Source organism: Copidosoma floridanum, unplaced genomic scaffold (assembly GCF_036245765.1).
Source record: "Copidosoma floridanum isolate Cflo_tuat_1 unplaced genomic scaffold, Cflo_Japanese_pri ptg000017l, whole genome shotgun sequence".
Lineage (NCBI taxonomy): Eukaryota > Metazoa > Arthropoda > Insecta > Hymenoptera > Encyrtidae > Copidosoma > Copidosoma floridanum.
Window position 1 is genome coordinate 422,476 of NW_028321894.1, and position 8,676 is coordinate 431,151.

At 34.7% G+C, this 8,676-nt stretch overlaps 1 pseudogene; it reads left to right on the forward strand.

Moving 5' to 3' along the window:
• Positions 1 to 8,143: 8,143 nt before the first annotated feature.
• LOC111643274 (5.8S ribosomal RNA) lies at positions 8,144 to 8,298 on the forward strand (annotated as a pseudogene).
• The last annotated feature ends 378 nt before the right edge of the window (positions 8,299 to 8,676 follow it).

Genomic DNA, 8,676 nt, shown 5'->3' on the forward strand with positions numbered 1-8,676 from the left:
TTTCACCCTCAATGAGTACATGTGTGCGTATGTGAATCAAATTTCGAACAATTTCTCATTCCAAGGGGAAATTCGCTTGTGAACAAATTAACTCTCTCACACTACATTCAATCGTCATTTAGTCATATCTAGCAAGAAACAAATTCAATCGACCGCGAGAAAATTATCTCTTGCTATTATTAAGTTTTTTATTATTAACAAATTTCATTAATCTAAAATTAAATAACATTTTAGTCACTTTTCAGTAAATAGCCGTAGTAGTCATATAATATGACGTATAAGTTTGTTAAGTAATAATTACGTTATACATGCAACTTGGACAAAGTATTTATTAGTCAATTCTTAATACTATTGGTTTTGAAATAGATATGAACGTATGACTTTTTTCAGGAAACCAACAGCCTTTACAATAAAATTGGAAATTTTTTTTCCATACAACAATGGTTATGGACACATCAGCTCTGATCGACCGTATAATGTTATTAGTGTTGTCATTGTACGGCGATCCCGGACTTCCTAGAAACGTCGTACAAATACTGATTGACCACGTACAAGACTTATTTCGTCAATTTTTACTACCATCGATCAAAAATGACATCCTGGATGTTCTCAAGGGATACAATCTTTCTGATTACGATTGTCACAAAATTGATTTAATTTTCAAAGACTATGGTACAATATTTGATTATGTATCGACAGAATCCCAACGCTTACGTATACTTGAAGGGAAAGGATACATTCCATATGGGAATATATGTATCGGCACTACATTCTCTGAAAAAATTGACGGTAATGCAATTAAGCTGTGTACAGAGGATAAATTTGCTGCGTATGTACCACTGAGGAAATCGTTTAAATTTTTTTTGGAAATTCCTCAAATGTATGAAAAAATCTTATTTTACATGCAAACATTGTACTCGGAGTCCTCAAATATTATTAGTAATTTTGTGCAAGCTGAGCTTTGGAAATCGAAGCATCCTGTACTAAACAAAGCTGATATAGTCTTACCGTTGTTTATTTTTTTTGACGATATTGAATGTGGGAACGCTCTTGGCGGACACGCTGCAGTTAATAAGTTTGGAGCCTTACACACGACAATTGGATGTCTCCCACCAGAAATAGCGTCAAAGCTCTCAAGTATCTTGTTCACTATGCTTATATATTCGGAAGATAGGAAAAAATATAGTAATAAAAATATATTTCATACGCTCATTTGTGAATTAAATTATCTGCGAGAAAACGGAATAGACATTACAGTAAATAAATCAATGATGAAAGTTAAATTTGAGTTAGCGCTTGTGATAGGTGACAACCTAGGCTTAAATCAAATATTAGGTTTTAGCGAATCTTTTTCAGCAAAATATTGTTGTCGTATATGTAAGCAGACATCTGCCGAAACAAAAAGCTATACAAGCGAAGATAAGACTAAATTAAGAACTGTACTTAATTATTCCAATGATCTCAAAAATATTCATAATGTAGATAGTGGAGTTAAAGAAGAATGTTGCTTCAATCAAGTCTCCTATTTTCATGTAACTGTAAATGCGGCACTCGACCTTATGCACGACGTATTAGAAGGTGTATGCATGTACGATATGTACTCATTAATTTAAACCTACGTTTTTGATAAAAAATATTTTACTCTTGAAGAATTGAATCTTAAACTTCAAGATTTCAATTACGATTCGGTCGATCTCCCAAATCAGCCTTCTCCAATTAAGCTTGTTAAAGATGATAAAAAATTCTCTCTCAAAATGTCAGCTGCAGAGATGTACTGTTTTGTGAAATATTTTTCACTTATTATTGGAGAAAAAATACCAAAAAACGACAAACATTGGCGATTGTATGTGGCCTTGCGCAAAGTATTAGATATACTTATGTCACCACGTTTTATTAAAGCTGACGCCAGACTTTAAACAGAAGAAATTGAAAATCATAATTTGTTGTTTAAAACTTTTTACGGGCAACTAAAACCAAAATATCAGTTTTTGTGGCATTATGCGTATATATTGTTAGGAAACGGACCTTTTACAAATACCTCAGGTATGCGTTTTGAAGCAAAACATCGACATACGAAATTTTCAGCTCTGTCAAGCAGCAACAAAAAAAATCTTTTGGTTACAGTAGCCAAAAAACAGGCGTTGTTGATGTGTCTCAATTTTAATACGATTACCTTTGATTCCGTTAAATTTGGCAAAATAAATAAGAGCGAACAGACTGGAAAAATAATGGAATATACGCATTATACAAGTGTTGACATTCATGGTGTTACATATAAAATTGGCTCTTTTGTAGTTACGTCTATGGTGAAAAGCGAAAATTATTTTTGTAAACTCACAGACATTGTAGAAGAAAGCGGAAAATTTTATTTTTACTTAAAAATTTTCAAAGAAGTCACTTTTGACGATCACTTTTACGCTTACACAGTTGAAAAAACTTCAGAGGATAACGTCTGTATGGCGCATGACCAATTACCAACTATATCGCCAGTTTTTTCAATGATAAAAAACCGAATACGCTATGTTTCTATTCCCTACAAGTTATAACTCATTGCTGGTAATAAAGATCAACATAGCAAGACTGTATTTCATCAGCGTGGCAATGTTACATTGCGTATGATTAATTAAAATGACATACATAATTAATTTAAACAAAACAAAATTGTATGTATCATTTGAATAAACTTTTTGTGTCTTATACATATATATGTATATATATGCATACATTCGTATATATTTTATTTTAAAATGACTAGTCTTAAAATTTTTGCACGTCCAAGTAATAACAAGATGCTTCACTGTAACAAATTGCTGTGTCAAAAAATATACGTATTAAATAGTGTATAATAATTTAATGTACTTATTTTATACAGCCAGTGACATGAATATATTTTGTAAGGAAGGGTATGAACTATCTCAAGATAGAATATACGTATATACGCAGATATAACCTTAATATCTATTTTCATACTTACATATATACATGCATATATACATACATATATATATACTGAGACGACCACACATTATTTTATAAGTATACAATTATTGTCCTGGGGTACATATATACACTACATGTATAGCGGCAAACAGCTTTCCTAGTATAGTGAGAGCGCATGCATGCCAATACGTATAGTAGCGCTACCTTACCACTACTTAATTGGCAGCAGCGCTCTTACTGAGCTGCCACTGCTACCGTGCAAAAAGTGGGAGCCCAGCTCTCTCATACGGTAGAGCGTCTAGCCCAAAGTAACAGAGCTCCGCTGGCTGTGTGTTTGGTATAGCAGCCATACGTTGCGAAACAGCACCTCTCCCAACTTTCTCTCCGTGTACTGGACTCATATGCAGGAAGTCAAGGGTTTAAATCTCTTTATTGGAAAGTGTTTTATTTTTCTTTTTTTTTTTTAGAATCGTAAAAGAAAAAATTCAAAGTCAAATAACAATTATTGTGGGAAAAATAAAATTGCTTGGGAGTGTGAGGGGGAATGGTGGATGAAGGTGTGCAGAAGAATAACACGGCACGGTTGGCAGATATACATTTATAGTGGGGAGAGAGGAAGTGTATAGAGAACAGTTGGTGAGGGGGACGGGATAAGGGGGTAACTTGAGAGGAAAAGACTTCGGGTGAAACCACTTTCGTTTGAAATAAAAAAAAATCTGTCGGTTTTAAAATTCCAGCCCCCCGAGTAACGCGACATGAAGAACTTTGTTCTAAAAACGAAAATTAAGACGACAATCCTGATAACAAGGAACCTCAAGATAACACAAAAGAAAATCTAGAAGGAGATAGTAACAACCAATCTGTAAACAAACGAGACAGAGAGAATGGTGGACAGGACGCATGGGATGCGGAGAGCGGCAAAGAAAGTGAGCGAGAAAAAGAAAGGGAGAAGGCTCATGAAGAGCGCATCATGCCCCCACCTAAACCTTCACGACCACTGAACACTAGCACCAAACGAGACTCTCTCTCACCAGATAGTGATCGGGGTCTAAACAAAGCTTTAGTAGAAGAAAGCGACGATAGTCCCAGCGAAGAGAGAAAAATTTTCGACAAAGTTGGCATAATAAAAAAGTATAGAGTATGTTGGACACGATTGCCATGTGACATATCTTCATGGGCCCTGCAAGGCAACACAGACCCCATCCCGTTTCAAAAAATAAGAAGAATCAAAGATCACCCGTTCAGGTACATCGATAACCTAGCGTTCTTCACAATAACAGACGATATACCGGAAACAGAGACTATCGACGCGCTATACGAGCAAGGCTATATAAACCCGGTAGTTATGAATAAGGAGACGGAGGCAGTCGGTGGCGTCATGCTATCCAAAATAAGGAAAGTGAGCGTTATTCGAACGTACGCAAAAACTCACTTCGAGGATTCAGCGATAAAATCTGACATAAACAAACGCGTAATAGCCCTTAGATCACTGGTAATGGTAAACAAACTAAAAATGACAGGATTGATGAGAGAATTCAATACTTAATCATAACCAATGGACGTACCTAGTCGAACAGTTTGAGAAAATCCTCAAAGGCATAAAAATGAGCACTACGCTTTATACACAAATACATTGATAGTACCATTAGTAGATCAGAGATATAAGCTAATAAAAGAATATTATGAATCGGCAGTAGGGTGACACCGTCGTAAGTATAACTCGTATAGAAAAATAGCGAAATACTTTTATTAGCGAAATATGAGGCCAGACGTAAGGCAACACGTACTTGGCTGCTTGTGATGCCAAACAAAAAAGCTCGTGTAAGTAAAAATAAAACAGGCTCTGGTCATTACCAATTACCAATACTCTGTGAAGACTATTCTTTTTTTTTTTCGTTTTTTTTTTTTTGTTTGATGGAGCGGGGAAAAAAAAATCTTCATAGACACCCCAAAAAGATATCGATGGACTTCTATGGACCAATAAGCTAACCATCAGCTCGCAACAATATATACATTTTATCAATACAAGATTGGCTTACTAAAAATATAGTGCTGGCCCCCATCCAGAGAGCAATGGTAGAGGAAACAGTGAGAGCCCTAATGAACAGATTCATTTTATCCTTCGGAGCGCCAGAGAAATTATTATCAGATAGGGGGATACACTTCATGAACAGAACTATAGAGGAATTCGCCAAACTATTTAAAGTCGACAAAATCGGGAGAACAGCTTACCACCCGCAAAGCAACGGTGTGATCGAGCGTGTGTACCATGTCCTGACAGAATATTTAAAAGCATACATTAGCTAAACTGAAAAATGCAACTAAGTACTACCACTGTGCGCACTGGCATATAATACGTCAGAGCACGAGACCGTAGGCTACTCCCCACACGAGCTTATATTTGGCCAACGTGAAAGACTTCTGTCAAGCTTTAAACAGCCAGAAAAAGAATGTACGTACACAGATTTGCTAGAATAAATAACAGATAATCTCGTACAACTAAGAACGCTGGTGGCAATGAAATAAACACAGAATATGTATAAATCAAAATACTATTACGGCAGGAAACTAAATACGTAGTTCTTCATGGAAGAAGAAACGGTATATACACCAAAAGAACCGTCTGCAAAAATGCACACATAAACGTAACGTACAGACGTATTAGAAATTGGAAACCTCTCCTTACGAAATTAACGCCAACAAGTTCATATAGAACTCTTTAGAAAGGAAGATCTTTTTATTTCTTGGCCCTTGAAGGCAAGTGAACAACGAATTATACAGTAAGGCACTATAAAATAACAAGTAGTTGCATAATCAACAGACATTTAAACAATCAACATCCTTCTTCCTGAAAAGACAATATTGATAAAATACGTACCAAAAAAAAAAAAAAAAAATTTTCTCATTGCGGCCCTCGGATGCACGCACGAACTAACGGCGAAAAAAAAAGAAAAAGAAAAGTTTATGTACATCAAATTTTTCTAGTTGTACAATACCCAATGGACGGAAAAATGAGTAATAGGATAAATGATAAGGTATAATAGTTTGCAGCAGAGGCATTAAAAAAAGGGATTGTCAAAAAAAACAATGAGAAATATTGTTTATAATGAGAAAATTATATGTTTACACTTAGAACTATAGTAAAAAATTTAATAATAATAAGTAAATAAACAATAATTATTAGTACTGTATTTCTGTAAGAACAAAAAAAAACATGAGAAAAAAACAATCAAAAGAAGAACATAATTACCAATACGAAAAAAAAGATTTATTAACAAAATATTTATAAGTACACTTACGATTGTATGTGAACCACTTAAGAATAGTGTGTCACATATAATCGTAAGTGTACTTGTAAATATTTTGTTATTTATCTGAATCAATCCTGATATTCCTTTACTGCTATCGAAATCAATAGCCAAAATAGATAGACCGCAGTTCAACTTTAAGAATCGTCGGTTTGAGATCACGGTGAAAGAAGCTGTGAATGCATAATTGATTATAAGATTTAGATTGAACAGTTATCAGAGGATGATCACAACTACTGGAAATTCTAAAAATTTGTTTTATACAATAACATTTAAATCAAACTGAACAAAAAGAAATACTCACACACATTTAATTTGGAAGCCATTTAAGGTAAGGTCTCCTTTACTGTGTACAGGATCAAAATCACTATAGAATCTGAGACAGCATCATAGAGGTATAAGAATAGAGGGGAAAAGCGCTATACTAACCCATTAGCGGCAGCGACAGCATAACTAAGTGAAACGGGGCATCAATGTCATGTATGACTCGACCAATAACACAACTGCCAGACAAAGACAGATGCCCCATTACGTAGCGAATTCTGCTGTCGCATATCACGTCCCCTTTTCTCCTCTATTCTTATACCTCTATGGACAGCATTTTACAATGCCAATGACAACAGCATATGCATGTATAGTAACACAACATTGCAGAGTCTATAGGATACAGTTCTCAGAAGAAAATACAATGGCTGTAGAATATATACCAAAGTAAAAATTTGTGTATACGTACATACATGTGTGTTTATACGGAAAATATCCTACTCAAGAGAATAATACGAGTCATCAGTCTCATAAACAAAGTCAGAACATCCTAAGCAGACACCTGTGTTATATTTCTTAAGAAACTGCAGTCAGAATAAAACATAAATTGCCAGAATGATTGAGCAACCCTGCTACTGAAATACCACACGGTATCATTAGTGAATATAAACACTCCAATAGCAGAAGACATACGCACCAGAAAAAAAAAAAAAAAAAAAACAGAGCTCGACAAACGACGACGTAAAGAGAAGCAAAAAACCATAGTATTCGCTAACAAGAGTATATGCCCAGTAAAAAAGGAGCCAAATATATGCGGAAGATAAACAAACTTTTGCCTAAATAAACAAAAAAAAAAAAAACGAGAAAAAAAAAGTTACCTACAATTTGCCTATAAATTAAATATACACAGTCCTTAATCAGAGAAAAAAACTAATATTCATTGAAGCTAAGTAACATTTTTAAATGACATCGGGCAAAAAGAAAAAAAGCATTTTGTATATAATTGAATCCCGTAGGTAATCAACACATCGCTTAGAGTCCACGAATGTAAGAATTAAAAAAAAATAAATAAAAAAATGTTATATTTAATAAGAAAACTAGTATAGGCATTTTTTGACGAAAAAAATTGTAGGCTTTAGTAAAGAAAGCATTTAATGCAAGGCAATAAAATATATGTGTGAAAAGAATGCAAGATATACAAACTTAATGATAAAAACCCATTCACATAGTAAGTTATTAACAAATCATTTTATCCCTGGAACGTTGGGTGCAAAGATTCAGTACATGTACTCAACACACCTTCTCTTTCTTCATTACAACGATTGCATCCAAGTACCATTTCCCATAGGGGCCCCTTTTACTAATGTGTTATAGATTGTTTAAAGATGACGACTAACATCGGAGAGAAACACCACTCGGTGACCTATGGATCAACTTGAAAGATTAACAGCAATAATGGAAAAGGATGATAGCGGTGATAATAAAATAATACAACATTCTTTCGATCTCGATTGCGGTAATAATAAGATAATACAACAGTCTTTCGATTGTAGAAAGTCCGAATTGACCAAGAAAATATTACACATGGAATGTAAATGAAGAAAATATGTAAAAAATAAGAATAAATTAATTACTCTGAACGGTGGATTACTTGGCTCGTGGGTCGATAAAGAATGCAGCTAATTGAGCGTCAACTTTTGAACTGCAGGACACATGAACATCGACACTTTGAACGCACATTGCGGTCCTCGAATGTATTTCCTGGACCACGTCTGGCTAAGGGTCGTTCAATAAGAGAACGAAAAGACTGCTTATCACGAAGAACCTTGACGCGTCGTTATCTACGATCTGTTGGAGAGTTTTTAGGTGTACAAGCGAAATAATTGGGCGTAATGCATCGCTCAAAATAAAAAGGAATATTGAAAAAGAAAAGATAAAAAAAACAATAAAGTGATAGATTGTCGATGGTGGTACGATTATACAAATGAAAAACGTTGTCACAAAGGTTGGAAATTTTTTTTCATTCGAAAGAAAAAGTCTCGGTTTTTTATTGATAAAATGCATTTCGTACGAAGCAAGGTTTGATGGGTTGCGCGTGCACACTCGTCGTGTCGAACGCCCGATCGCACCCATTGATTTTTGCAATGGTTCTGTGAATAATGAC